Below are 26,990 nucleotides of genomic sequence, written 5' to 3' on the forward strand. Positions count from 1 at the left end.
TGTATGGAAATGCATGGACATGTCCCCTTTCCCCTGTCCTCAGTCTCTCCTGGCTGCTCACATTTATGACATCCAAATTTCCCATTGTATTGCACTGAATAAAGGACTAATGCTTTAGCAGGCAAGTGACATGTTCCAGCAATGGTGAGCACTACTTTACCAACACAGTCTCACTCCCAGCTCGTCAAAAACCGACGCTTGGTCAGGGCCCTTCGGCGTCAGTTTCTGGCGCACAAGGTCTCCCTAAGCCTCATAATCCGACGCAGCGGGCTTTCAATTGATTCTAATGTAATTCCATCCGCGTCGATATTTGACTCTGAGAGCCAGTGCTCCAGCCTTCCATTCACGTCAATTCATTAACCCGACCGCGTCGCTTAAAGATGCTGAGGGCATCAGTCCCATTGGTTAACTGAGGACCTGACACACGGAAGTACTGTCCGTTTTCACGTTAACGGTGATTTTCACAATGATATCCACAACATTTCTAAAGGCAGAAACACCATTGTGTCCTTGTTAGTTACACAACATTAGTGGGTTGATTTCCTGGACATCAATTTTCGTGTTTTTCCCTTCGATTCTGAGAAAGAAAGAGTTGTTTGCAAGTGTTGGATAGCTGTAGGCAATACACTACCCATAATCCTCAGCTACCGTTGCTATAGAGACGATGCCAGTCAGCTTTGCTTGGCAAAATCATTTTAAAATAATTTATTTCAAAATGAAACAGATTATGAGTGTGAACTAATCAAAAGTGATTAATAATTAAATCGGTGTCTAAAAACATCAACCTTTAGCTTCAGCTTGCTGTAAGCGATAGGTCAGCAGCTTTAAAGCTCGGTGATTGGATGCTTTAATCGCAGTGCACCTTGGGAGTCGTAGTAAACGTGATTCATGTCGGGACTCTGGAACATCCTTAACTGACTCTCGCCAGACCCAGGTAAGTTGTCATGAACTCTCCTAATCAATATAATGTCGACAAAAATACAAGCATAACAAAAATGAAATATCTCGTTAAGAGCACTTTGTTAAAGAGAGAGAGAGTGAGAAACTTCAGGAGAACATCCTCTGTAACATTTTGCCTTTTGCAACGTGTGTTCATTTGAAAGCTTTTTGCTTGGCTAGCTAGCTTACTAACGTACAGTATTAACAATGTAGTAGTTGCTAAAAATGGCTTTATCTGAAGGGCCAGAACTGTTTAAGTACAATTGCACTAGTTAGCTGCATCTCCTATAGAAACAAAAGGCACTGATAATGTTAAGATACACACTAAAACAATAACTCTCAAAAAGTCTTCAAATTGACACGTTAATGACAAGTTCCCATGCTACAAAATAGACATTTCATTCAAAACTTTATTAGTATTGTTATATTTGCCATTGCATATTAAGCTGATTTAAAAAAAAAATGATTGCACTGTATGGCAGTCATTCCAGTTAGTCTACAGTATACATAATATCAGCATCCAGTGATTGGTTACTGATTTCCTGCTGCTTTTATTGTCTGTCTCAGCCCATTGCAGCATTACATGTGTATTTAGCAATAACTAACTGCTTAATAAAATTTTATTATTGTTTATGTCAATACACAAAGTCACACCGCGGTACAGACAGAAAAAAACTCACACTAGCATACTGTCTGCTGCCATACTGCGCCAGTAAGAAAATTTTTACAACATATTATTTTTTGGAGCCCACATTGTAGGATGCAGCCGATGTGGGACAGTAATATATTTTGATGTTTAACTATTAATCACTTTAAATCAGTTCACATTCACATTCTATTTAATTTTGAAATGAACAGTTAAAACGATTTTGTCAAGCAAAGCTGACTGGCGTCGTCTCTATAGCAACGGTAGCTGAGGATTATGGGTAGTGTATTGCCTACACTCCAACACTTGCAAACAACTCTTTCTTTCTCAGAATCGAAGGGAAAAACACGAAAATTGATGTCCAGGAAATCAACCCACTAATGTTGTGTAACTAACAAGGACACAATGGTGTTTCTGCCTTTAGAAATGTTGCGGATATCATTGTGAAAATCACCGTTAACGTGAAAACGGACAGTACTTCCGTGTGTCAGGTCCTCAGTTAACCAATGGGACTGATGCCCTCAGCATCTTTAAGTGACGCGGTCGGGTTAATGAATTGACGTGAATGGAAGGCTGGAGCACTGGCTCTCAGAGTCAAATATCGACGCGGATGGAATTACATTAGAATCAATTGAAAGCCCGCTGCGTCGGATTATGAGGCTTAGGGAGACCTTGTGCGCCAGAAACTGACGCCGAAGGGCCCTGACCAAGCGTCGGTTTTTGACGAGCTGGGAGTGAGACTGTGTTGACTTTACACACAAATGGTTCAGATGTCAACTTTGCAGGTTGCACAATAATTCCATTGTCTGAAAGTTTACTCAGTGTGTCACTTAGTGGTTTAAGAAATGTAACCATGGATGGTTTTGAATCCCCATACCAAAATCCAGCAAATATCATATTCTCTGTTTTTGTGCTTTCCATGATGCTCAATTCATTGATGATACAATAAAAAGGCCACACTAAAATCTTGGACGATTTGAAAATAGGTACCCCATCTGTGTTCCAAGTAATTGAGATGTTTTAAGGGTCACTCAGAGGACCACCCCCATCTACAAGCTGTTTGTAAACTTCGGCATCATATATATCTTCAATGTTGTTGGGACCTGCCTTCTTTCTGCTTAATCTAAAATTAAGCTTCTCCTGAAAACCTGGCTTAAGAAACAATGACCTTATTTGAGCCTCAATTGGAACCTCTATGAAGGATGAGGATCTTTCTTCTGACACACAGGTCCCACAACACAGACATTCTAACGGTTCACCTTCTAATGACCAAAAACAGTTACTGTAATATTTATGCAGTACAATAGGAGATTATGCAGACTGGGGGGAAAAAAATTGAACATCTGTACACTGTTTAAGCAGTCTGTATTCAGACTATTGGGACAAAGCAACTTGAGCATTTTAAGCAAATCACTTAAAGCAAAAGGCACTCTGCCACAGTTATTGATGCATTGTCATATAATGGTTTGTCTGTTGTGTCCTTGAAATTTGACTCTTCTGCACACTCCTCACTCAAACCCTCTTTAAATCCCTCACTGAACACATGTCCATCATCATATGTCCAATCCTCCACATAAGAGAGCTTCCTCAAATGATTGAAATGGATGATACTCAGCATTGCCATGTAGTTCAGTTGCTAGTCCATCAGGAGGATCTCTGAAGGCTGATCTGGAAGATGGTTCTTCATTGTCTTCAATAGAGTCAACAGCTGACATATTCTCTCGTGCCAAGCGTCCTTGTGCTGGTAATAAAATAGAATAAAAATCATTAAGGGTAAAAAAAACATCTTGTCACAATGCAAAACCTATATCATCTCAGCCTGTATATCACTTTCTTACAATCAAATGATTTTGTCATATTTTAGCAGGATCTGCTCAGTGACAAAATATACTGTGCATCATTAGACAGACAGGCAGACAGGCAGACAGACAGACAGACTTTTGTGATGTTTTGCGATGATAGAACAAAGGGTGTGGGATTTATGGCCAATCATTTCTAAGCCCCACCCATTGCAAAAATACATGGGTCCCTGGCAGCCAAGTTTTTTGACCAATCTGGCTCATTTATGGTAGACATGTGTTTTTTCATCCCCCGAAGGCATATGCCAAATTTGGTGTTGATAGAGTCAATCTTTCAAAAGTTCTATTCATTTTACTGTTTTTCACATTATGCAAATTGGTAAAAAAAAAATCTAGGTAGGGAGAGCTTCATGCTCCAAGAGGCTTTTTTGTAGAGCACATGGAGCTGGACTTGTGTGTCAAATTTCAAGTCAATCAGACTTAGGATGTGAGGGGCGTGGCCTTCCCAAGCCTTACAGCACTGTCATCTGACTGACTGGGCTCATATTTTAATAAAAGTTGATGCACATCATTTCCAATCATTGAGCCAAGTTTCAAGTTTCTGGCCCATTCCAGCTCATGGGAATATGAGCTCAAGCGGCAGACAACAAATAATAATAAATATAGCCGCAAGCGGCAATCTGCGGGTTCTAACCCCTTTCGCCCCAAACCGGCCACCCTGACCCTCATCATCCGCAGTCAATGACATCGACCGCCATGTTCCTCAAAGCTCTGTGCGACACATAGCCATGATAAGCCCCAGATTTCTCCAAATTGGGTTTTCAGCTACATGCTAATGGTATTTATAGCGCCCCCTATAGGTTGAGCTCAACATGCTTTGGTAAGCAGATTACCAGTCCTGTTTTGAACATACTCACCAAGTTTTGTGATGATAGGACAAAGGGTGTGGGATTTATTGTCAGTCATTTCTAATCACCGCCCATTGCGCGTCGGTCCCTGGCGGCCATGTCTTTTGACCAATCTGGCTCATTTATATTTATGCACCCTATACTCATCTATATACTACAGTGTACTAAGTATATACTTAGTACACTGTAGTATATAGATGAGTGCACTTAGAGGTCCCATATTATGAAAAACACGTTTTCTCTGGTCTCCACATATATAAGCTGGTCCTCTCTGAGCGTGCCAACTCCCAGAATGAGGAAAACAAGCGATTCCTGCATGGTCTCTGCAGCCCACCCAGTGGTAACACAGCGCTCCTACAGGCTGTTCAGATTCTGCTCCTGTTGTTACTTAACGAAAGGAGTCATTATCATAGTCCCGCTTCCTCTGCGCGGTGATTGGAGATATCCGAAAGCGGATGTTCTTCCCAGAGGTGAAGTTCGGTGTGTCCAGCAGTGAGACAGCAGTGTTTTGCAATGTCGTTGCTCAGAGCTAGACATGCAAATGACTCTGTTATTGGTTGTAAAAATCAACATCAGTGCCTATATTCTGTCCCAGCTACAGAACAACTGTTGTAAATATTTTTCTGATGATTAGGATAATAGGTTACAATAACAAATGCTTTTATTTTGAAATAAGGATGTGTTGTGTTGTCTTCCGCCAGTGTAGCATTTAGACGTTAGTTGCTAAAAAAGAATGTTATTGTTGCTAAGTAATGGATCTGTTTTTTCGATTTCTTTTTTTTTTTCCTCCTCGTACTTTTATGTCGCCGTTGTTGTTTTTCCTTACTTGTAACAGTGTTTCTGTGTTTAAATCAGTAAATATCATCGGCTTGAATGAGAAACGGCAGTGAACATCATTTTATAAGAAGCTCCAACACTTTTGAAACAACATTTTTTGGTGCCGAAACCCGGGATTTCAAGACTGAAAGACTGTGAACGTTATGAAATTGGAGCTACCGTTGAACCTGTCATTAACAGCGGAGATGGCCAAGCACTGCAAGTGGTTAAAAAGGAAATGAAAGACGATCCGCACCTCCACAACGAAACTTTTGACTCGTATGGAGGAAGAGGTGAGGAAGGATGGACCCGACTGTGACAAACTCTGTGAAATGCTGTCGGTTTTGGTGATCAAGGAGGGAACGTTGCCAGACTTGGACAACGGCATCGAGGATGAAACGCCGATGGACGAACTGGAGGTGGAGATCGCGACCACTCAGGACTACCAGGACAGCATCATCACACTGAAAGCCCGGGTCGACAGGCTCATGAGGATGACGCGGGACCCCGTGAGTGAGCGGATGAGTGAGCGGATGAGTGGCGCAAGCTCTGGCACAATAAGATCAGAAAGCAGACAGACTGTTAAACTGCCGAAGCTGGTGATAGAAAATTACGACGGAGATGTAAGCCAGTGGCAAGAATTCTGGTCCCAGTATGAAACGGCTATTCATGAGAATGACGCACTGTGTAAGAGGGAGAAGTTCACCTACCTGAGATCCTATCTGACTGGAACAGCAGCAAGAGCTGTAGCTGGACTAATGCATGACTGATGGGAATTGTGATGTAGCAGTGGAATTACTACAGAACCGTTTTGGAAGAAAAGACATTGTAATTAGTGCACATATGTCCAAACTGTTGAACCTTGCTCCTGTTAAAAGATCATCAGATGTTTCAGCATAGCACTAGCCTACACATGCAAGTCAGACCCAAATGGTGAATGGAAAGTGCCTGAGCTCATTCATTTCGCTCAGAATGAGGTTCAAAGTCGAGAAAGAGCACTTCAACTGACCAGACCAGGTAACACACAAAGGGACATTCCACCAAATAATATCCCTGTCTGTAAACCAGCACCCTCTTCTTACAGAAAACCAAAGAGTTTGCCCTCAGCTACTGCACTGCACACAGCGAGCATAGCACCACAGACCTGCATCTATTGTGACAGTCCCAACCACAAACCAGAATATTGCCCTGACAGTTCTGTGCCAGCTTGCAAAAAAAATTAAGGGAGCTGGGAAGATGCTACGTGTGCCTGGGTCCAAAACACATGGCAAAATTCTGTAAAGTTAAAAGTGTTTGCACTTTATGTGGACGCAGACATCACCAGTCAGTGTGTGACCAAAATAACCCCCAAACAAGTGTGAACAGTGGTAGTACGGAGGCTGTTGTATCCTCTGTGTCCAACACAGCAAAACCAAAAGCTAACACACAGAGTACAGTGCTGCTCCAGACGGTGAAAGCATGGACAGAGGCCCCTGCAGGAAGAAAAATCGTACGCTGTCTGCTGGATGGAGGCAGCCAAAGAAGCTTTATTTATGAAGGTGTGGTGAAAGCTCTGGGATTACCAGTGCTAGGGAAAGAGACACTGCATCTGCACACCTTTGGATTTGCTACGCCTGTGACAGTACAGCGCAACATTGTCAAGGTAATGTTATCACTGCAAAACGTGTGGAGCACACAACAGAAAAATAGAGATTGAGGCAGTGGAAACCCCTCAAATGTGTACAGCAGTGATAAAGGTTCCCAGCGAACCCATCCAAGAGGAGCGAAAGAAAAAGGGTCTGCAGCTGGCTGATTTTCCACTGGACGGTCCTGATGATGCAGAACTGTCACTGCTAATAGGACCTGACTATTACTGGCAAGTGGTATCTGGCAAGGTCCAGAGAATCACAGAATCACTTGTTGCCATAGAAAGCAGCTTTGGGTGGGCTCTGCAGGGGCCTATTTCATCCAGTGTAACCGACACCACCTGCATGCACATCAGTCTAGAAGAGGACACAAAGATCTCAGAGCAGTTACATGCCTTCTGGGATGTGGAGTCACTGGGCATAGTTAGCGAAAAGACCCAGAGCCCAGCAGAAACCGAGGCTCTACAGAACTTTGAACAGACTGTACCTTACAAAAATGGTCACTATGAAGTTGAGTTTAAATGACGACATGACAAACCAGCACTCCCAGACAACTTCACAGTTGCAAGAGGATGGTTTGAAAGCCTCAAGAGGAGACTAAAGATGGATGCAACACTGTACTACAGATACAATGACGTCATCACAGATTATCTACAGCAAGGCATCTGTGAGGATGTAACTGGGAACACCACAGCAGAAGAACATCCAGAGACTGTGAAATACTACATGCCACATAATGCAGTTCTCCAAGAAGCTAAAGCGACAACAAAACTGAGAGTAGTGTTTGATGCATCATCAGGTTGCCCCTCCCTACATGACTGTTTACTGACTGGGTCAAACCTTAATCCAAATCTGCTAGACGTGCTAATCAAATTCAGATTACACCAGATAGCCTTTCCTGCAGACATCACTAAGGCATTCCTACAGATAGCTCTAGCAGAGAAAGATAAGGATGCTGTTAGATCCCTGTGGCTCCATGGACCTCCAAACAAGAACTGTGAAGATGAGCTGCGCATTATGAGAATGAGTAAAGTAGTGTTTGGAGTGTCACCCAGTCCATTTCTGCTAGCTGCCACTATAAGATAACACATAGCACAGTAAGAAAGTCAGCAGCCCAGGGTGGTGGAGGCACTGAGAGATTCTCTCTACGTTGATGATTTCATCTCCAGCTCAAGTGATGTTGATGAACCCTTTTCAGTTTCCACCACAGCAGAAGAGATCCTGTCCCGTGCTGGGATGAACCTGTGCAAATGGGTGACAAATTCACCAGATTTGAGAGTCAAGTGGACACAACATGAAGTGGAGCACGCAAAAGAGACAGATGCTGGTGGAAATGTGCTAAAAGTGCTGGGATTAGTGTGGAGATCAGAGAAAGATGAGTTTGTGTTTGACTTGAAGGGACTTCTAGACATCGTAAAGGGCAAAGAAAACACAAAGAGAAGCGGGTATCTTTGACCCTATAAGATTCCTCACTCCATTTACCATACGGGTAAAATGCCCGTTGCAAGAACTGTGGGAGAGAGGAATCAGTTGGGATGAACAGTTACCCACAGATTTGGCTGAAAAATGGGATCAGTGGTGTGCAGAGCTACCAAGGCTACACCTTGTAGCTATTCCAAGATGGTACCACATTGAAATCCAGCCAAAGTCACAGACATTGAAACTGCACATCTTTTGTGATGCCAGTGAGAAGGCATACAGTGCTGTTGCGTACCTGCAAGGACCAAACAAAGACGGAGACATTGTAACATGTTTTGTAGCACCCTTAAAGAAAATGACTTTACCACGCCTGGAGCTTATGGGTGCGCTGATAGGAGCTACTAAACATGGAGAAGAATCACCTGCACATGTGGACAGATTTAATGATTGTCTTCCATTGGATACACAGCACAGCACAAAAATGGAAACCTTTTGTGTCAAACCGAGTGAGATACAGAGTCTGACAAACCCAGAGCGATGGTCCCACTGCAGCAAAAAAAACAACCCAGCTGATTTACCCACCAGAGGCCAGAGTGTTGACAACCTCATCCAGAGCCAGCTGTGGTGGATAGGCCCTTCCTCGCTGCTGTCTACTGATGAAGCTGAAGGCATAGATGAGGACTTTGTTGCAGATGAGGTGAGCTCTGAGCTCAGGTCCAAGTATCAGTCAGCAGTACAGCTCACCAGCACTGAACTAGCTGATCCACTGTTAGACCTAAACAAGTACAGCAGATTAAAGAAAATACTAAGAATAACTATATGGGTAAATAGGTTCATAGCTAATGCTAGATCCAGTCAAAAGTCTCAGGGAGAGCTAACTTCTCAGGAGCTCACTGCAGCAGAAGTGTACTGGGTGAAGATGACACAAGAGCAGAGTTTTAGCCAAGAATTCAGTCAGCAGGCATCAGGTCAGAACATCAGCAGAGATTCTAAAATCAAAGACTTGTAGCCATTCTTAGATGAAAATGGGCTCATTAGTGTAGGAGGCAGGTTACAGCACTCTGATTTCAGCTTCAGGGAGCAACACCCATATGTGCTACCTGCAAACCACAGATACTCTGAGCTACTAGTTCAGCACTGCCATGAGAGAGTCATGCATTCTGGAGTCAGGGATACTCTACTTCAGATGAGGGAGAGATACTGGGTTCTAAAAGGGAGACAGCTAGTTATGTGGGTGGTATCACGTTGTTACATCTGTATAAGGTTAAAGGTGAAACCAGCAAAGCAAGTGACAGCTCCATTACCCAGAGACAGAGTCAGAGAGTTTCCGCCCTTTGAAGTAACTGGTGTAGATTTTGCAGGTCCACTGTATGTAAAATCTAGTGCATCTAGAGTTAGTGTCAGACCAGACTATTGAAAATTTTCTTTTAAAGAGATTTATTGCTAGACGAGGGCTATATAAGATCATTTATTCAGACAATGCCAAAACATTGAAAAGAGCAGACCAAGACTTGGAGAACTTTGGAAGTCATTGAAAGGATCAGAGCTCACAGAGTTTTTCTCTGATACAGGAGTCACATGGAAGTTCATTCCTGAGAGAGCAGCTTGGTGGGGTGGCTTCTGGGAGAGACTTGTGAGGTCTGTACAAACATGTTTAAGGAAGATCCTGGGGAAAGCATCTTTAAGTTTTGAGTTAACAACCATACTTATGGAGGTGAAAGCTGAGTTGAACTCCAGGCCCCTCTCATATGTTCATGAAGATGCCTCTGAACCCCAGCCACTCGCACCTGCTCACTTCCTGGTTGGTAAAAACTAAATATTTTTCAACAAATGCTTTTATTTTGAAATAAGAATGTGTTGTGTTGTCTTCCGCCAGTGTAGCGTTAAGACGTTAGTTGCTAAAAAAGAATGTTATTGTTGCTAAGTGACGTTTTTTGTTTTTTCCGTTTTTTTTTTATACTCGTACTTTTATGTCGCCGTTGTTGTTTTTCCTTGCTTGTAACTGTGTTTCCGTGTTTAAATCAGTAAATATGATCGACTTGAATGAGAAACGGCAGTGAACATCATTTTTAAGAAGCTCCAACACTTTTGAAACAATAACAACAGAAGAGACTGTGGTTGTGTTTCATATTTTAACAACAACGTGCCAGCTGCGGTTCATATTAGCTTGTATGTGTGTGCTAACCACTTCACATCGGACTGCAAAGCTGGCTTTGCCTCCACACTGACCCTCGTAAAAGGATCAGTCCAGGACCCAGCAACCGCACCCAGACTACCGATAAGTATCGCCACAGTTTGATAGTTTTACAGTTGCCTACGAGTTTGGTGAACTCAGCTGTAAATCAGGGTTAGGGTTAGGGTCTTCAGGAGCCTCTCCTTCTGGGTCCGATTCCGGGTCAAACTGGTATGGTAACCAAAAAATCTCTTAGAGCCATAGCGATACATATATACATCCACCGTAAACATTAAGGCATGCTACAGCTAACGCAAGGGGCTTCCCCTCCCTGAGAGTGACATAGCAGGAAGGGCTCTCCAAGTTGACAGACAGAGCTGATTAGCATTTAAAGGTGCAGGCACAGAAACAGACTGCTGTTAGGACAGCTCAGTAGAGCGACATTTAAGACATCTGAAATTCAGGACCATGGATGGGTTTGGGGCAATGCATATCGAAAACAGAGTTGTTGGACCTCTGACAGCTGTGTGAAATTGATGAAAAACAGTATAATATGGGACATTTAAAATGACCTTATAAAGTATACTTTTATAAACTAAAAATGTTCCAATTTAGTCCAAAGAAGTATTGAATTAGTATACTTTCAAGTATGCTACAAGTATGTGTAGTATACTTGCTATACTTATACTCAAGCATACTTAAGAAAATGAACTTCAAGTATACTACTTTTTGCTAAGGGAATAGTTGACCAAAAATGAAAATTCAGTCATCTACTCACCCCTTGCTGAGAAGAAGTCAGGTGTAGTTTAACCACATAATTTTTCCAAACGGTCTCCATGGTAACCACAGACAAAACCAAATAAAATACCCCAAAATAATTCTGCGTCCCACTGCTCGGAGGATTTTTAAGGTTTTTTGGGGGTATACTTTTATTTGATGTGTGTGTGTGTGTGTGTGTGTGTGTGTGCGTGTACTGCTACACCTGGGGTTCGTCTCACAAAGCAGGTTTAGTGAAAACTCTGAGTCTGTTAACCCTGAAATGAGGGAAACTCTGAGTTTTCCTTTTCACAAAGGGAGGTAACTCAAACCAGAGAAAGAGTGGAAACTCTAGCCTGTTTGACAGAGAGAGTTAACTTAAGCTCTTGGTCAGTTACCATGGTAACATACTATATGAAGCTAACCTGGTCGGGACCAGGTTTTTCTCAAAACCTTGAGTTTCTCTCTGTCTCCACCCTCTTTCAGCCACACATGGTATTTCATTTCCTCATTCATTCAGTCAGCAGGCGAGTTTTGGCGTAGTATAATTCTGCGGTCTGGTTTTGAGAAAAATCTATCTATCCATCCATCCATCCATATATATATATATATATATATATATATATATATATATATATATATATATATATATATATATATATATATATATATATATATATATATATATATATATATATATATATATATATATATATATATATATATATATATATATATATGTATATACAGTGGGGCAAATAAGTATTTAGTCAACCACCAATTGTGCAAGTTCTCCTACTTGAAAAGATTAGAGAGGCCTGTAATTGTCAACATGGGTAAACCTCAACCATGAGAGACAGAATGTGGAAAAAAAAAACAGAAAATCACATTGTTTGATTTTTAAAGAATTTATTTGCAAATCATGGTGGAAAATAAGTATTTGGTCAATACCAAAAGTTCATCTCAATACTTTGTTATGTACCCTTTGTTGGCAATAACGGAGGCCAAACATTTTCTGTAACTCTTCACAAGCTTTTCACACACTGTTGCTGGTATTTTGGCTCATTCCTCCATGCAGATCTCCTCTAGAGCAGTGATGTTTTGGGGCTGTCGTTGGGCAACACAGACTTTCAACTCCCTCCACAGATTTTCTATGGGGTTGAGATCCCATTTTCCAGGTTTGTCTGGGGGTATTGTCTTCTCCAATGAGTACAACATCACTTTCAGTGGGTTTTCGGTGGGTGTCGGTGTGGCACAGCAGTGTGCTGACTTCAGGTCCGACAGGTAATCCTTACGCCAGGCGTTTCAAAAGCTAGTTGTGAGTCTCTGCCTGTATTTCCATCTTCGAGTTATCTCTGCCTTGTTGGCACTTGAGTGCTGTGTGTCAGCAGGGAAGGGCTTTGGTGGCAGAGATGTCGTTTTCCCACCAGGAAGTGGGCTGGGGTCAGCGGCTGTGGTTCATCCACTTCATTGTGCACAAATGTTAGAGGCCTTGAGCTTATGACAGCCACTTCTGTCAATATTGTGCACATCTCTTCAAAGTTGAGTGAAGCTCTCCCAAGTATCTTCTTAAGGCATGTCTTGACTGATTGGACGAGTCTCTCCCAGAATCCGCCCCACCAGGCTGCTCGCTCTGCGATGAACTTCCAAGTGATGCCTCTTTCTGAGAAGAACTCTAACAGATGGGGTTCTTTGATAGCTTTCCACAGCTCTTTGATGTCCTGATCAGCTCTCTTGAACGTTCTTGCATTGTCTGAGTAGATTGTTTTGCATAACCCTCTTCTGGAGTTAAATCTTTTCAACGCTAACAGGAATGACTCTGTTGACTGATCTGAGACCAGTTCCAGGTGTACCGTTCTGGTCACAGCAAAGGTGAATAGTGAAATGTATGACTTGTATGTCCGGCTTTTTCCTTGAATCTTTTGCATATTGTGCAGTCAGCCACAGTGCTCTTGACTAGCTGCCTTGCACGTAAGATCCAGTATCTCTCACTCCTGAGTGCATCACCTTTTCATGACAGCTCTGTATCAGCAGTTCTGAATATTGGTGTTTATTGGGCATAATCCATGGGTGCTGCTCTCTGAAAGTGAAGTTGGACTGCTGCAGCCTTCCTCCCACACTGAGCAGCTCGTGTTCATCCAGGAACGGTTTCAGGTCTTTGATCTTGCAGTCATTGTTTAGGCTCTTTCCCACTTTCAGTTGTTTTATTTCCTGGCTGAAACTCTGGGTTTGTGTTCCAGTACTTTTCTGCCTCGAAGAGCTCGTCAGCAGTCAGTTCTCCTCTTGTCTTTGTTTTTGTTTGAGCATTGGCTATGAATCTCTTTATCCAGCCTGTCACTCTGAGGACTCTTTTCAGCTTGCCATATCGTTCCAGTTCTAACACTGGTTCAATGGGGTCTGTGTCGTTTGCAGCAAGCTGCACAGTGATCTGTGGACTGGACTTCAGTTCTGCATTCACTTTGACTGGAACGTCTTCATTATCAGTCTCCTCTGACTGATTGGGTGATGTCAGAACGCTGGGTCCGTTCCACTATAGCTGGTTCTGTATCAGGCTTTCAACACCTTGTCCTCTTGTGAGGAGGTCAGCTGGATTGATCTTCCCTGCGATGTGTGACCATGTCTCAGGGTTGGTCAGTGACTGGTTTTCGGTCACTCTGTTTGCAGTGGTGCTGTTGCCATTCTCTAGTCAGATCAGGTGGTAGCTCTTCATCCCAGGAAAGTCCTCTCTCCCACATTTCTTGAAACATGCACTTGATTCTGATTGTGAAAGGTGTCAGGAACCCGAGTGGGTCATAGATGCGTGCAGCTGACTGCAGAACGCTTCTCTTTGTGCTCTTCTTTTCCTTTAGAATGCTTAATAGTGGTCTGAGCTCAAAGGTGAAGTCATCAGTTCCTGGTCTCCACACTAAGCCCAACACCTTAGCACTGCTCCGTGTGTCTCTGGAGCCAGGGTGTGGTGTGCTGTGCTCTCCTCCCATTTCTTCTCCAGCTCATGAGATTTAGTCATCCACTTGCAGAGGTCCATGCCTGCAGTTGACAGTATTTGTTTAGCAGTTGTGGTCACATGGTAGGCCTCTTCAACATTGTGTGAACTTGCGATGAAATCATTCATGTACAGCGACTCCATTAGTGTCTCTACAACTTCTGGTTGTTCTGTTTCATATTGTTTCAGGTGCTTTCTGATTGTTGCTGCGAGCAGGAATGGACTTGGGGAGGCTCAAGACACCACTCTGGTCATCCTCAGCACACGCAGTTCTCCATCCTCTTCTCCACTTGGTGGGCCTGTGAGCCACAAGAATCTCACTGCATCTCTGTCACTCTCCACTAGGGAGATCTGCAAGAAAGCTTTTTTTTTTATGTCTGGCATGAAGGCTATTTCGTGTTTTCTGAATTTAATGAGAACAGTGAGGAGATCTGGATTCAGATTGGGTCCCGTGAGCAGACAGTCATTGAGGGATGGACATCCATCTTCATGAGATGACGCATCAAACACCACTCTCAGTTTTGTGGTTACTTTGTCTTCTCTGAGCACTGCATGGTGTGGTAAGTAGTATTTCACAGTGTCTGCATTTGTGTTGTCCTTGTATCTGCTATAGAAGGTGACATCTTTCTTTAGTCTCTTTTTCAGACCTTCAAATCGCATTTTAGCAACCATGTAGTTGTCTTGGAGCTCTGCTCTTTCTTGTTTCCATGACAATGCCACATGGTATCGTCCATCTTTGAAGGTGGTTGTTCTCTCGAACATCTGCAGAGCCTCTTCTTCAGCTGGGTTCTGTTTTTTCTCTCTTGTGATACCCAGAGACTCAATTTCCCAGAATGCACTTAGCTGTTTGGAGACAACTGTGTCCTCTTCAAGTGGAATGAACATGCAGGTTGCCTTGGCTGCACTTGACATGGACACTGGTCCCTGCACAGACCATCAGAAGGTGCTCTCCACAGCAACTAATGTCTCTGTCAGTCTCTCCACTCTTCCTGAGACCATTTGCCAGTAGTAGTCAGCTCCTATCTGGACAGAGAGCTCAGGATCATCATCATTGTCTGGGAAGTCTGCTAGTCTTAATCTCTTTTTCTTGAGCTCATATTGAATCTGGTCACCAGGAATATTCATCACAGCTGTGCACACCTGTGGGGTTTCTGAGGCCTCAATTTCAATTTCTGGCTGTCCCAGACATTCTCCAATATTACTCTCACTGTGTTGCATCATGACTTGTAGGGACAGAGGAGCCAAACGTGTGAAGAGTGAGTGTCTCTTGTCTTATTATTGGTAAGTTCATTGAATGATGTGGACTGCTTCCATGGCTTTCTTTCTGGGTTCTGTTCTTTCTGAGTGTATGACGTTGTCATTTGCAGTGCTCTTTCTCTGCTCTGAACCTCCTTCTGTAGGAATTTGACTATCTCATCAACTTTCCATTCATCATCACCTCCCCTCTGACAGCTATATTCAAGAGCTATGTCATCTGGAATCATCTTCATTAAAATTGAGCATAGTAGGCTTCCATAGGTGTCTGACACTACACCCAGTGACTCCAAGCTCCTAATTTGAATTTCACATTAATTCATCATATAGCTGCCTTAATGCATGCACATCAGAGGATTTCTTTAGAGGATTTAGATTCAGCAGCCTTTACATGTGAGCACTGATCACCAGATCTTTCCTTCCAAATCTACTTTGTAGCAGAGTGATCGCGCTGTCATAATTTGCATCAGTTAGCATCGGTCCTGCTACTGCCTTTGCAGCTGGTCCAGAGAGATACGTCTTCAAGTAAGTAAACTTCTCACGTTTGCATCGTGCATCATTCGTATGAACTGCCGTCTCATACTGGCTCCAAAACTCCAGCCATCTACTGACATCTCCGTTGTACTTGTCAATAATCAATTTCGGTAGCTTCACAGACTGTCTGTGTGCTAATGAGTTAGCTGAACTAGCATCGCTCACCCTGTGCTGCGTCGTTGCTTGGCTCTGGCTTTGAGCCTCCTTTCTCCTTATCATGCGCAGTGCGCGGCTCTTAAGCGAGATGACACGTTGCTTGTAGTCCTCCGTTGTTTCAATCTCATGCTCCAAGTCATCCAACGCAGTGAGCTGTTCAATTTCATAGTCCAGAACTGGACTATGGAATTGAACAGCTCGCGGACAACATATCCAATAAAGTGCTCAAGTTACCCATGTCCGGATCTGGCTTGGCCATTTCACTGTCAATCTGGTTCAAAAGAGGTGTCGTAGTACCTCTGACTGTACCCCGCTTTCTTCTCATTCTTTCCATTTCTGTTTTACGTTCCTCCTCGGACATGCGAGGAGCGGCTGCTCCAGCTCCCTTTGTGTCTCCCTGGCTCATTATTTCCCGGGTTTCGGCACCAAAAAAATGTAGATTAACTACGATCAAAAGCTTCACAGGACGTCAGAAATGGAAAATAAAGCTTGGCTTTATATAGGAAAAAAAGGTGACACCCAAAAAAGTGCAGAAAATATCACTTTGGCATAACTTGGCATTCGTTCAGTCACTTAAAGCTGCTCTGAAGAGAGAGAAAAAAAACTGCTCCAGGTGTTTCGGATTAACGCGGGGCTATGTTAACTGGCGACCGTCAGCCGAATGAGTCTGTGGTCACCGTAGCTACAACAGATGTTGAAAACGGGAAGAGAAGACGTAGCTGTCCTCAGATCTGCCTCTTTGTTCAGGTTTTCTCTGGTCAAAACATACCTGATACGTGTTCGGGCTGCTGTTTGATTAAACGTGTCTGACCCTCAGTCGCTGTATCAAAGTTGCTGGTTGTTACGGAAGACGTTGTAAACAGGAAGCTGGAGCGTTGCTCTTCCTGTGAATGTGTCTATCTTTAATAAACCTTTATTAAAAACACGTACTCGTGAGTTCTCCCTGTAAACATGCATCACACAAGGGAACTATAAACCTTGTAAATAAAATGAAAGTTAAAAAAAAAAAAAAAGAAAAAAAAATTACGGGACTTGAACTCACATTCACTGAGGGGCAAAAACACAAGCGCGGCAGCCAAACCACTTTACCAATCAAATCGCTCAGCTGATTCTCGGTATGACCTATTTCTCTCTTCACAGCGGACACACAGACACCTCTGGGTCGCAGAAGAAGGCCAGATCAACTTGTGACCGCAGCGTCTGTTCACCGTGTCTGTACGGTGATGATTTATAACACAAATAAGCATAACCTTCATGAAATGCACTTACTCGTCTTTGCTGTCTATTTGAGTAAATATTCCTCACACAGAAGAACAATGGAACCCTTTTAAACGAAACAAATAAATAAATAAAACATGGGACTCGAACTTAGACTCAGTGAGGGAAAAAAAAGCATTACAACTAACCCGCTACACCAGACTAACTACAATTTTACTTACAGCATATCCTTTTAGCATAAGTACAGACACCTTTTGGACACCGAAGGTGACAGGACAGCTTGTGACCAGTGTCTATGCACCAAAAACATGATCAATGTATGTTCGTATCTGTAAGATTATGTTATAGGCCACTTTAACTGTGTAGGAATAACACTTGCTGCCCAAAAGATGCAACAACTGGACAATACCAAAATTTTATGAAAATTGTCCTCTTTATCTGCTCAAAATATAGACTCGGTTATTTTCCATCATTCAAGGATTCTATTTCATTTTACTTCATTATAGAAGGTTTTTACCAAGAAAGACCTTATTCTTTTGTAGAATCTTATTTGTGTTATAAATCATCACCGTACAGACACGGTGAACAGACGCTGCGGTCACAAGTTGATCTGGCCTTCTTCTGCGACCCAGAGGTGTCTGTGTGTCTGCTGTGAAGAGAGAAATAGGTCATACCGAGAGTCACCTTCGTGATTTGATTGGTAGAGTGGTTTGGCTGCCGCTCTTGTCTTTTTTTCCCTCAGTGAATGTGAGTTTTTTTTTTCTTTTTTTTTTAACTTTTATTTTATTTACAAGGTTTATAGTTCCCTTGTGTGATGCATGTTTACAGGGAGAAGTCATGAGTACGTGTTTTTAATAAAGGTTTATTAAAGATAGACACATTCACAGGAAGAGCAACGCTCCATTTTCCTGTTTACAACGTCCTCCGTAACAACCAGCAACTTTGATACAGCGACTGAGGGTCAGACACGTTTAATCAAATAGCAGCCCGAACACGTATCAGGTATGTTTTGACCAGAGAAAACCTGAACAAAGAGGCAGATCTGAGGACAGCTACGTCTTCTCTTCCCGTTTTCAACATCTGTTGTAGCTACGGTGACCACAGACGCATTCGGCTGACGGTCGCCAGTTAACATAGCCCCGCGTTAATCCGAAACACCGGTCTTTTCTAAATAACATCCGGGAAATCACGCAAAGCTTTATGGGACATGCTGTTTTCTTAAAGTGAACCCTCTGTAGACAACTACAAATAGAAATTCAATGTCGTATGTAATCAATATCAGTATTATGAATTCAACTCTTTTAACGCTGTTTTTAACTTGAATAACAATATGAAATTAGCAGCTTTTAATCAATAGTGTAAATAAAATAACGTCACAAATTAAAGAATGTCAACTAAGTTACAACGGTCTGTGTTAGTTTAACTAGGCTTAGTTATTTAACAGAACATGATATAGATGAGAAGACCTTTATGTGCGTGAAAACAGCAATATGTTGGGGATAAAACAACTGTACAGTCAAACATCCACTTAATATTTACTTTACAATGTAAAACATGATCAAAATGAGGTACTCCCATGAGATTATGCCACAGTCTTACCTGTTTGAACAATGTTTTTATGTTTCATCTTAAGCTGCTGCCAAGTGTGCTTCTCCCCCGTGGGACTGCAACTAAATGAAATAAATTAATAGACTACCACTCAAGCAGTTTCCCCCTGTAATATTATTGTGATTGCAAAGAACTATATTTAAACTTACGCATTGACCCAAGCAGCAATGTTCTCCCACGCTGTCTCCCTCTCTTTTGCTGCTGCATCGGTGTTACACTTCCTTCTAAATACGTGCTCAAACTCACCATATGAGCGCATTAATATTTCTAATTCCAGTGGGGTGAAAAACGTAGACCCCCTCTTCCCCGTTGCCATGGTGACTTGTCGAGTTGGAGCTCCATTGATGCTGTCTTTTTATACTTTTGGCGCACGTGCTTAACTCCAGGTGAAACTACTCCGAGTTGATCAAACTAACTAAAATCAGCTGTTCTGGAGCCGAAAACTCAGAGTTTTCTATCTCAGAGTAGATCAACTCAGAGTTCAGGGTTAGACTCAAAGTTGTTGAACCTGCTTTGTGAAAGGAACCCCAGCATGGATGTGATGTGATTATTATTGTTGTCAGACCTGTTTCAGGTTAAATTCTTTGTAAAACATTAAGGAATACAGCAAAAGAAAGACATTTTACTTTATTGTCTAGTTTGACAGTCATACACAACTGGAAAAACAACAAAAAATAAACCTAGGAATAAATAATTGATTTAAAAACTGCCCAAGTGCAGCCACAGTGGGTGTTTCCACACATTCTGGTGTATACAGTGATACATGGTTTCATTTTTCACCTGATACACACGTTTGCTTTTACTCGGGTCAAAACGTAGAATCACTGACAGAGCATATATATATATATATATATATATATATATATATATATATATGTATATGTATATATATATATATATATATATATAGATATAGATATAGATATAGATATATAGATAGATAGATAGATAGATAGATAGATAGATAGATAGATAGAAATATATACACATACATTTAAAATTCATAGTGGAATACCGTTATAGGCTGGGTAGAGAATTTAAAATAAAACTATGGCTCTGCAACAGAGCAATGAATGTACAATGGACAATGAAACTGTTGTGTTTAATTATCTCTCTCTCTCTCTCTCTCTCTCTCTCTCTCTCTCTCTCTCTATATATATATATATATATATATATATATATATATATATATATATATATATATATATATATATACATACACACACACATACATACACACACACATACATTATTGTATGTGTGAAAATATTTGACAAGAATATTAACAAATGTCATTGAATCTTAGTTTAATCGCAGTTTTGTTAATGCAATGAAGTAGTTCAGCCTTTTAATTTGAAAAAATTTACAGAAGACATTTTCGGTAATACTCATGTCGACTTGACAGAGCACGACTGCTGCTTCGTTTGCGCTCATTGGCTGTGCTAGTTGCTGTCGTCATTGGGTTCTCCGTTCGTCATTCTCTCTGCTGATTGCGCATGCGCTCCTCTGTGATCAAAACCTGCGGCGTATTAACAACGTTGAGAAGCAGCTCTCTTCTGTTGTCAGCACGAGACAATTCATGTATGTATAGCTGTGACTTATGTCAATGTCAATGAAAATGTCAGGTGAGGCATTCTAGACTTCTTCTGTCACGACTTGTACACGTAATTTTTGCTAACATTACTGTCGATTTGTGTCTTATTGGGATCAAAGCGTAGGCGTTAATTCTGCTCCTGTCGCCACATTTTGGCCGCAATTAGAGTGTATTCGGTGCGTGTTTGCTCTCAAGTCCATGGTTGACGTGGGGTTCCCCCGCTTGCCTGAAAATACCAGATTAACGTTACAGGAAATGTCAGCCTTTAGCGGTGTTTACTCAGTGCTGCTTCCTATCTCAGATATCATGTACGCCCAGTCCGGCAAATTCAACCCGTAGGTCAGCGTTTGTGTCAGTTGATGAACTATGGTTCTCTGTGTGGGAGTCCAATCACCTGTTTCATTCGTATGTTTTTAACTCTTCCTACTTTGATTTATTCACAGCAGATTCTGGCTGCTATGGAGAAAGGTAAACTAAACCTCATTCAGTTTGCATATTGACCAAGATTTATACCAAATGAAAAATACCACAAAATGTTTTTGTGAATTGACTCATTTGTTTTCAGCAAGTGCATAACTAAGCACATTGTATTTATAGGTGATTTCAACTTTTGTTATTCGTCCAGATGTCCAGATCCAGATTCGAAATAATGTGGAATAAGAAAGGCAATACCTCGACACAGTACCTGCTGAACCAGTTTTGACCATTTGTTTTTAAACTGTCCATAACGAGCCCAGCAGTGCTAGGAGTGCAATGCTGAACCAGTGGACTGCCTCTCAAAAGCTTGAGCACTACCCACTAACCTCAATGCAACTGAGCCTGACTAAGTTGCATTGACATCACAGAGCCAACTAATCAGGTTACATGCATCTTCCTCTGGAGCCACTAAAAGGTTTTTACCACATATTCACAATGCGAAAAATATTTTTCATTATAGAGAGATTTGACAGTTAAGGAAGGCTAATCTGATTAAATATTACTGGTACTCTAGTTCTTTGGGTTTATAGTTTGCTTATTGGAGTGCACATGGAGGAGAACCTCCAACTTAGTGTTGTTGTGCCTGTGATAGTGTTGCCTGTAACGAGTGCAGTCCCCTCAACATTGGCTAACTTCAGCTGAGGTTCTACACCTATCTTATCTGCTGTCAGCCACTTCGTCTTGTCACACATCTATTGCAGCATGTGATGTGTGGTCAAGCAGTTCAGCTGTAATACTGTGTACCCAAAGTCAACTTTAAATGTATGCTTATGAGGACATTTTGTTCCATAAAACTAAATTACCTTATTGTAAGTGACAGTAAATAAATCATTATTCCTCTAGGTGTGATGGGAATTGTGGCTTTCAGACTGTATTGTAAATATGTGACTTTATTGTTGCTGTAAGTCACACAAAGCTATATCACAGAGCAGTTGTTCCCTCTTGTTGGTGGCAGAAGCTGATCAAAGTTAGGACTGACTTTAACGCCTTCAATCAGGTAACACACAAACACTTCTTTCTAATATAGTCCAGTCTTGTTTGGTCCCACTGTGTCGAAACTTCTCTAGAGGAGGCTGGGGCCTTTAGAGTCCATGTAAACCTCAACATTCCAACAGCTAGAACACTTAAGAGACACCCTGCAGCCTGTTAATGTCTGGACTCGGACTTGGTTTTGGGCAGTGGTGGAAAATGACTACATTTACTCCTGACATAACTCTCAGTTACAATTTCACAGCCCTCATATGACCCTGAAATAATATAGCAATATTTAAGTCTATTTATTTAAGGCTATATGGTGTTCCATGATATAACTCTCAATGTATTGAAATCTCCACAAAAGCCCTTAATCAGCGACAGGACTGGGAGACAAATAATACAAAATTACAATATATTTTAAGAAATACCTCAATATCAATGTACAGTAGGGATGACTGTTGGTACTTTCACAAAAAAATGAAGTTGCCATAAGCAGTCCCTTCCCTTCTCCAGTAAAGTAACTACCAGGTGGGACACAATTGTCAAACTGTCTTTTGTAAACATCCATCAACAATTACATAACTACTAGTTCAACTGTGACCTGCAGTGTTTACTTTAGTGGTTACTTCCTGCAGTAAGCACTTGTCAGGCTGATAATCAAATGGACAGTAGCATCGAGATCCAAAAATTGGCCAAATGTATGTCAATTGCTGCTCAGCGGTATATGCTGATCCCTAGACTGGTATACCAATCCTTGAAGAGGTATGTCGCAATTATTCCGCTGGTATTCCACTGACACAGGACGGTATGTCCCGCTTGAGACGGGTAGTGCCTCCTGCCACTGGGCTGGTTTTATAGCAAGTACTGCTGTAAATGTATACATTTTTCAAGTCTTTATTGACAGTGCCTTAAATAAAGGAATATATGCATTTCTGTTGTTTGTTATGTTGTTGGCATGTAGGCATATATGGGATTCTTGCAATATGATAGCATTGTTTAAATTTCTGCCTGTAAACTACTCAAAGCTAATGGAAGAGCTAGCCTTAGCTAACATGGTTAATGTTATCCCAGCCACTTTCGCCAGTCTGACTAATTGATTGCAGAAGCTGTGGGCCAACTAACCAAGCAATACTTTGTGACAGGTTCTCTTTATTAGGACAACACAATAATACATTACTTCATATAAAATCTACGTTGTGGAACATTAACCTTTGTGATATATTATGAATCATGTCAGCTGTACTTTGAATGACCAGAGTAATCTGTTAGTAAAGAGAAAGACGATCCAAATAGACGCACACCCAAATTTAGCCAGTATAGTACCCAAAGGCTTATACCACTGGATCAGTTGGTATTGATGCCCAGAGGCTGATAAACTGGATATATAGGTTCTTTTCACAAGTAAAACAGTTAACATTAAAACTATCATGTGTTAGAAAATATCCCAATGTCTATGCAAGTCATATTTTCCTTTCTGGTCATTCAAGGTACAGTAAACATTTTATATGATTTTATACGAAGAACTGCATTATTGTGTTCTCCTTATAAAGAAGTCCTGTCAGTATCATTTGGTTGGTTGGCTCAAAGTTTCTGCTATCAAGTCAACAGTACCGATCCAACAGTCTTTCAATGGCATAAAGGTCTCAAGCGGGACATACCATCATGTGTTCGTGGAATGCCAGTGGAATAACAGCGACATTCCACCCCAAGGATAGGTATACCAGTTAAGGGATCAGCATATACCACTGAGCAGCAATTGACATACCTTCGGACATTTTCTGAACTCGCTGTTACTCCAAATAGATGGAGTGTAGGTGGAGTTTTGGTTGAGCTAAGGTCAGCAGAATGAAGGCCAGTGCTGACGGCAAGCTAGATAGCTAATGTCTAGCTGTCACTCAGAGCGCCTATGTAAGTTATAAATCCACGCCCCATAAAGTTGTCATGAGCGAGGGAATTTGGCTTTATAGACAGAAACCGTTTTGTGTGGCAGGCTGTAAACATGCTTATTCCTGCTGTAAATTTAGGCTTTTTAACATGGGTACTTTTGGAGCCTGAATTGGTCATTCAAGGAACTGCAACACATTTGTGTTGCCTTCAATTTTCTACCCCGGAAGTAGAAACGCATAACAAAAAAAAACAGTATTGGCGAGCAGGTGATTGTACTGCTGCCCTCTCTATGCGGCAGGGAATCATGACTGACTGACTGTGGGGCTCTGCTGCTTGCTCAGTTCAGTTTGGTAGTTCAGTATAACATCATTTCTGTTATACCAGAAATTATCTGGTAGGATTTTGCTTTGCAGCAATAAGCAGCTACAATATTTTGTGTGTGTGTGTGTGCCTTTTGGTCTTACTCATTAAATACTGCATTATATAACCACTCCATCTTCAGAGCTTCAGCCCAAACATACACTAGGCCCCAGGGCTCGTAATCTAGCTTTTGTGTGTGTGTGTGCGTGCATGTGTGCACATGTGCGTGCGTGTGAGGCTAACAGTATTAAAAGACCAAATCAGAAGACCAAACAGGACCCTATGATAGAGGAGCGACAGCAGATTAGCTTAAGTGTGGATTGTAGATTGTGGATTGATGTGTAAATGAAGGGGCAGCCATTGCTGTGTTTCCTTCTCAGAGCAAATGAGGCCAGGGTGAAGAGTGCTGGGGACCCCTGGGTAGGAAGTTAGTGTTGTGTACTGTGCTATGATGGGGTCAGAGCAGTTACGTTGCTGTTTGAGTTACACAACAGATTAACAGAAGTGCAGCAGTCAGTTTGTAACTAGGAAATTGTTCAGATCAGATATGAAGTTTAAGATTGAGTTTCCTGGCCCTGTGGTTTTCAATCAGTGATTTCAACTTCCTGTTATTTGCACTTATGAATGCTGATGTACAAGAAGGAACCAGTGAGAAGGTGTTTTCCTTCATCCAGTGGTCATTCGAAATTTCATAAAACACAAGCGAAGAGTAGAGCAAGAGTATAGTAGAGCTTTTAACTGAGAAGCTGTAGAGTCTCTGTATTTGATCAGATGGAATTCTGGGATGTGTTCTAATCTGTTTGTAATGTTTCCTCATTATTTGTCCCACTCCCTTTTCAATTGGGTACTGAAAACTTATAAGCAGTAAACCCATTTGGTCTTTTCCAGCTAACTTTGATATAGCAAACACAACAGTATTGTCAGGAAGTTGTGTTTTTAATATCAGGCCACAAACCTGCCCTCTACAGCTCACATTTTTCATAACTGAACATCAGCTAATACAATGAACAATCATACATGCATTCTCACACCTATGTAATTTAAATAAATATTACATTGTAGACAGGTTTATTGCCATTATATCCTGATGTGCCTCATCAGGGTCCGGGCTGCCAGGAGCCTATTGTATTCCTTCCTTCCTACTTTCTTTCTTTCTTTCTTTCTTTCTTTCTTGCTTTCTTGCTTTCTTGCTTTCTTGCTTGCTTTCTTTCGAGGAAGTCATATTTTCCATGGGCGAACACTCACAAAACTTTACAGAAATGTCTGGCCCCATGCCAGATTTGCTTAATTCCAAGGACATATCAATATTCTGGTGGGGGGCACAATAAGCGTTTAAATTTTAAAACTGTGAAAATACCTACAAAATCGACAGTACATGCTACAGTTTTGAAACTTTCACCAAACTGTAGCCCCAATACTGCTGAAACTGTAGTCCACTTAAACTCATCACAAATTATGGAGTCCATCACTCAGTTTTTTTCAAAACTTGTAAAACTTATAAAACCTCCTCCCACAATTTTTGCTCAACTGTCACCAAACTTGCTAGAGTGCATTTTCAGACCGTCCTCCACAAAACTTGTTTCTCGGACTTATGATTTATCGAAAATTAAGCCTACGGTGCATCAAAATGTTGCACTGCAAACAGTACTGTAAACATATACTATCAAAAAACATTTTCAATCTTCCTGAAAAAATTGAGAATATTTTGGAGTCATGGTTGATGAAGTTTGGCAAATATCAGAATTTTATCTCAAAAACTCAATTTTTGAGAACATTTTGAATTCTGCTCACACGCAACTGGAGTCAATGTAAGAGTGACATTTTTAAATATCAGATTTTCTCTTATGAAGCAAAAAACAAATCACCAACATTTCCATGCTGTCAAGATGCAATTTATGAATTATCAGATTTTTGTTCAGGTAACAGAACTCCCTGAGTTGACAAATGAAGCTATACAGCAGGTCTCTCTTAGAGTTAGGAGCTGGTTCTTGGTGTCAGTGGTTTTGGGTTCGAGACCCAGCAAGGATGATGTTGATGACAGATCAAAATGTCAGATGTCCTCAGCATGAAACACAAGACAATTGTCCTGATGGTGGCATCACAGCAAACCTCTAAATTAAATAAAAACAAATGGCTTAGACCAAACCATGGGTGAAAGCTGACCAAATTTTCATAATGGTCCAGTCTCATGCCAGATTACCTCAGCTGTAAACCCAAGCCAATAGTGGCGCTACAGCAAGCATCTAAAGTTCAAAATTCATAACAAATCAACCCGCTAGAATGTCACACTTTCATCAAACTGTAGCCCCAATACTAAAGGAACTTTTGTACATTTAAACCTATTAAAAATTATGAAGTCCATCACTCTGTTTTTTGTTTAAACTTTCAAACTTATAAAAACCTATCTCCTCCCACAATTTTTGCCTACAGTGCATGAAAATGTTTGACTGTGAAGACTACTGTGAACATATACCTGCAAATTGATAAATAAATCTTCAATGAAAAAACTGAACATTTTTTAGAGTCATGGTAGATGATTTTTGACAGATATCAGAATTTTACCTAAATTTTTTTAATGATTAAAAAATGTTACCTTTTTGAGAACATTTTGAATTCTGCTCTCATGTGAATAATTGCAGTTAATGCAAACAGCATTTTTAAACATCAGTTATTCAATTATAGAGCAAATCAATCATTTTTAAAAACAAATTACCAACACGTCCATGCTGCAATATCTGTATTTTCAGATTTTTGTCTTGATAACTGAATTTTTTACAGTGGTTTCAAATCTGCCTGCACAACAGTGAATGGCTTACTCAATTTGTGAAGCCACTGTTGTATTGCCACTTGCCAATTAGCTCAG

At 41.3% G+C, this 26,990-nt stretch overlaps 1 protein-coding gene across 17 annotated transcripts in view; it reads left to right on the forward strand.

Annotated features, from left to right (window-relative positions):
* Window positions 1-744: 744 nt before the first annotated feature.
* Window positions 745-26,990, forward strand: part of kiaa0513 (KIAA0513 ortholog) — a 56,248-nt gene continuing 30,002 nt past the window's right edge. Inside the window, exons 1-5 of one of the 17 annotated variants that reach the window (XM_037106889.1) lie at window positions 12,124-14,148; window positions 14,254-14,357; window positions 14,487-15,843; window positions 20,872-20,896; window positions 21,026-21,320. The gene's annotated coding sequence lies outside the window, so the exon portion shown is untranslated. Of the gene's footprint in view, window positions 935-12,123; window positions 15,844-20,319; window positions 20,460-20,871; window positions 20,897-21,025; window positions 21,321-26,990 lie in introns of those variants that run through there. The other 16 variants (XM_037106906.1, XM_037106894.1, XM_037106893.1 and 13 more) reach the window with 16 other exon arrangements.

Source organism: Acanthopagrus latus, chromosome 8 (genome assembly GCF_904848185.1).
Source record: "Acanthopagrus latus isolate v.2019 chromosome 8, fAcaLat1.1, whole genome shotgun sequence".
In the NCBI taxonomy this organism is placed as follows: domain Eukaryota; kingdom Metazoa; phylum Chordata; class Actinopteri; order Spariformes; family Sparidae; genus Acanthopagrus; species Acanthopagrus latus.